Below are 5,042 nucleotides of genomic sequence, written 5' to 3'. Positions count from 1 at the left end.
CGTGGTTGCACACGGGTCATCCAAAAAAACAGTTTGCGTTGAAGGGATGCACAAATCCTGCGCTGCGGATTTTCCCCTGACATAAGGGGGAAGCCCATAACTCTCACTTTGCATACGGGTGTTCTATCTGAAATGTTTGCGATCAAGAGCTGCAGAAATCCTGCTCGGCACATTTTCCCTTGGCTTCCTGGGGAAGTTGTCGGTTTGCATACGAGTGTTCTAACTAAAACGTTTGAGATGAATTTCAGACGAGATTTGGATTTACTAGAATTTAAAAACAAAGTATCTCAATATTTTGCCGGCAATCAACAGTACCCTAGTGTTTGAAATTGATTCCCATTTCTTGCATGGGACCTAAGCATGCCCCGAAGGACATAGATTTGATTTTTCAACCAATTTATATGCACTAGAGCTTGTGCATGTAGTTCAAATTTGAATTATGCACATGAAATGCCTAGAAACCCCAGTTAATGTATAAAAATCCAAAATTAAACACAACACTCTTGTTGTTCTATGTTGACACTAGAAAAATTTAGAAAGCAATAAGAGGCAGCGGATATCGTGTCGTCCCCAAAGGTGGCACGTTCTCTACCGAAACCATCATGCTTGTTGTGAGAAGCTAAGGTTTGTGAGAAGCTTAGACCCAAACCTGCCCCAAATGGGACAAATTTTTTACCATGGCATGTTGATGCTGCTCCATGATAGCATGCCAAGTTTCATGAATTTCAGACGAGTTTTGGATTTACTAGAATTTAAAAACCATGTATCTCAATGTTCACGGCCGAGTGACGGTGGCAGGGTATTTGATATTCATTCCCATTTCTTGCATGGGACCTAAGCATGCACCCAAGGACAAAGATTTGATTTTTCAACCAATTTATATGCACTGGAGCATGTGCATGTAGTTCAAATTTGAATTATGCACCTGAAATGCCTACAAAACCAAGTTAATGTATAAAAACGTCCAAACGAAACCTGAATAATTCCAATTTTTTGACGACACACCTATAGTTGCATGTTCACTGCAGATAAAAAGTTCTAGCAATTCAAACACCATCCTTTGTAGCTGTAACCCCATTACGTAATTCAAATCAAGACAAAAATTCAAGTAGATCGCACACAGTTTATTTTCACCAACCGTGTGAGATGCACCACAAAATATCTTGGAGCACCATCGGCGTATAGTATGCCTATGGCTTACACGAGAAGGTGTGTCGGCTAGAGTCCACAGCCGGCCTGTCAAGCACACTAGCTCACTCCCCAAATATCATTTCACTGTTCAATCATCGCCGGTGAAAGATGGGGACGTGGAGTCGCATCGTGAGGGCAACTTCGACGGCCCACTCCGGCGAGAGCGCGGCCGCAGCCACCAGGCGCGTGCTAGCAAGCTTCGTGAGGGCGACCGTAATCCGCGTCCGGGCGGCCAAGGCAGCCCAAACGGCCGGTGTTGCTTCTCAGGCGGCGGCAGTAGCATCTGCCTCGGGGATATCAACTGGCGAGAGCAGCATAGCAGTTGTCTGTTTCACAGCGGCGGCCTTAGCCCTGATGGAGGCCGCCCACCACCATATCGAGGCCGTCCATGCCTAGCTCGTGGCGCTCACCGCACAAATGGAAGGAAGCTTCTCCGACAACGGTCGGCAACCCATGGCCGAAGAGTTGGCAATCGCCGAGAGAGTTCGAGCAGCCATCCGTTCCTGTGCGGCATACCTTGCCATGACGGAGCCTGCCAAAGCCCAGATCGCAGCCGCCCACGCCCTGCTCGTGGCTTCCTATTCCAAAGATATGGTGGAATCGGATGGCGAGATGCTTGCCGAGTATGGTGCGATTGATGCCATGGAGCCCCTTCCCCAGGAGACCATCGGGTGCGGGCTGGACATGGAGGCGGCGGCGGAGATCGACGAGCACCAGCTATAGTAGTACTCTTTGTTTTGTTTAATTAAGAGCGCCGGTCTTTAATTAGTTAGAGTAATGTTTAGGTCAGCTAGCTCTGTTTAATTGCTGAATTTGCTCGCTTAAGAAGTGTGGGTGTGATGTAGTCTCCTTTGTGTACCCAAATTATGCAATGACGTGGATGACCACTGTAACCATGGAAATTTGAACCAAAAATTTTGACGTTCAAAGCTATCTGAATCTTTTGTGATGTTCACATATCGTACACGATTCTGAATAAGGGACCGCGTCTGATGACACTTTGCGCGCCAGTTTTTTGGCTGAAGCGATTCCAAATTTTCAGCTTCCGCAGAAATATCTACCTCCCCGCCCCCTCCCCTTTACCAAAAGTCACATTTTCCCCCTTTCCACCTTCCTTTCCAAGTTGAAACCTTCACTCCTTGCTTGCAGCGTCGCCTCCTCACCGACGACCCTCCTTCATGCTGCTCAGCCTCGCCTATCCAGGTAGGTAATCCACACCTGACCCCCATCCTCCTCCTCCTTCCACATCCCACATGCCCCGACCACCAGCGTGAGTGCGACACCTTCCACCCAAATCACCGACCCCTCGACCAAATAAGCGCCGGCCTAAGCCATGGTGCACGCGGTATAGCCAAGATCTCAAGGAGCATTTGGCAGCGGAGAAGCAAATGCGGTCGCATGCGCGGATGAGGTCACGATGGCTACCATTCGTGTCGACCCCCAGATCTTGGAGGAGCACCTCACCGTCGAAGCCACCGTTGACGCCTCGCGCGCCGACGCCGCGACGCGGTTGGCTGCTTTAAACGATAGTTCGTGGCATTTTCTCGAGGCCATCGTTTGCTAGCTACTGCCTTTCCTTAACAAATTCTAGTGAATTGTGCTATCTACTTTTACCATGCAATCTTCTGCTATAGTGTATATGTTCTATATGTCGTGCATTGTGGTGTTCAGTTAACTGTTTGGTTTAATTCTGCAAATATGATGTTCAGTTCTTCAGGGTGCAATATTTCCAAGTTGTTAAGCATGCTTGGTTTGGTTAACTGTCTGATCTTCTGTTACAAGTATGTTATATTGTTTATATTGTGCAATGTGGTGCTCAGTTAACATTTGGTTCATTTGTTGTGGTGTTTAGTTAACTGCTTGGTTCAATTCTGCAATGTGATATTCAATTGTTGTGGCTGCATTCTGTTATTGTATTCCATGTGAGAAATAAATCGAATTTGGCTGTACTAAATACATGAGAAACAAATACAATTGCTATATTTCCAAGTTGTTAAGCATGCTTGGTTTGGTTAACTCTCTGATCTTCTATTAGCAGTATGTTATATTGTGCAATGTGGTGCTCAGTTAATGTTTGGTTCATTTGTTGTGGTGTTTAGCTAACTGCTTGGTTCAATTCTACACTGCGATGTCCAATTTTCGTGGGTAGAATTTTGTATTGTTGTACATGTGAGGAATAAATCAAATTTGGTTGTACTTAATACATGAGAAACATATACAATTGCTATATTTCCTAGTTCTTAATCATGCTTGGTTTGGAAAAATGGGTTTTCCATGTGGCTTGAATTAATCTAATGAATCTGCAATGTGCTTATTTTTCATCAACATATTTTACTGATAGCATGTGAACCCTTACTTAACCTGATGACTAACTACCTTATATGTGTTGTAGGGAAACAATGGGAAGCACTGAGGTTTACAATCGAGGTTAGCATGTGCATGGTCCATTGTCTAATAGCACATTATTGTGCAATTTCATAACCATTCTAATATTTAGGTTTTTAACAATTTGGTCTTGCACATGTAGGTCCTGCTGTTAGAGGTTTTGATCCACTGTTCGACCCTTTTTGCATATGGGGAAATGATCTGTCCATGAATATCAGTCAAGTCAAGAAACTCGGAAAGATTGTTAGGATAAAGAAATTAGCGACAAAAAACAACAAGATCTTTGTCTGCACAATGAAGAAGACATCAGTTCACTACAGGATGGTACTAACTATTATACCTTGCCTTTTTTATTCCTTTGCCCCATTTCCAATATAGAGAAGATATTTATGCACATCCTTGTTTTCAGGCCTTTCCAAAGCAGTTCACTGATGATTAGCTCTGAAACCACCTGTATGGTCAGGAGGCGAGGAAGGTATTCATACAACACCCATGGTTCAATATTGAAGTGTTCCTAAAGAGGACGAAGGATGGACGGTCAATCATCCACAGGCACTGGCCTAAAGTTACAAAGACCTTCAACATCAATGAAGGCTCAATATTCGCCTACTTCTTTAGCGGTTTTCTAGATGAGATACATCTGTCTATGTACCATCTATGATGCTAATTTCGAAAGATTATAGATGTTGCATGTGAAATTTGGTCCTGGTGTAGTTGTGTAATGGGGTAGCTGAGTGCTGAAGCTATATGATGTTGTACTCTGATGTATTTCAATTATGAAAATGAAATATATTGTGTGCTTAATATGATATGTCAATTAGATTACGAAATGGATTATGAATAATTGGATAATTAGCCTGCTAATTGGGTTTTTCTATTGCACACGGTTATTGAGAAAACACCATGTGCGATGCAATCAATAACGCACACAGTTTCTAGGAATAAACTGTGTTAGATTAATAAACAATCATACACGACATCCTCTTGAAAACTATTTACGTTAGGCCACCTAGCGTAAACGTTTACCACATAAAAACTGTGTGTGATGGACATCCTTTGCCACACAGTTTCTTCTACGCACCGTGTGTGATGCATTCAATAACGCAAATGATAAAATTATTAATATCGTGTCCAATGGCAACGCTATCACAAACGACTGAACGGGACAAATTGTGTGTGATGTACCTGTGAACGGAAGCGTTTCCCTTGGAGCGACTATGTGGGATGTACGTACGAACAGAAACGTTTAGCGGGGACTGACTGTGTGGGATGTACTTGCGACCGGAAACAATTTCGCTGTATAATTGTATTTTTTTAAGCTCTACTGTATGTATTTCCGTATTTGAGCGCTCGCCGGTCGCACACGACCTCATTTTGTCGAGCGTGTGTGCCATGAGGGCATATCCCCGACGGTTTCTGGGTCATGTGGGAAGGACCCCCCCCTATCATCCACACTAACTTGGCGA

Source organism: Triticum aestivum, chromosome 5A, assembly GCF_018294505.1.
Source record: "Triticum aestivum cultivar Chinese Spring chromosome 5A, IWGSC CS RefSeq v2.1, whole genome shotgun sequence".
In the NCBI taxonomy this organism is placed as follows: Eukaryota; Viridiplantae; Streptophyta; class Magnoliopsida; order Poales; family Poaceae; genus Triticum; species Triticum aestivum.
This window is presented reverse-complemented; position numbering follows the sequence as displayed.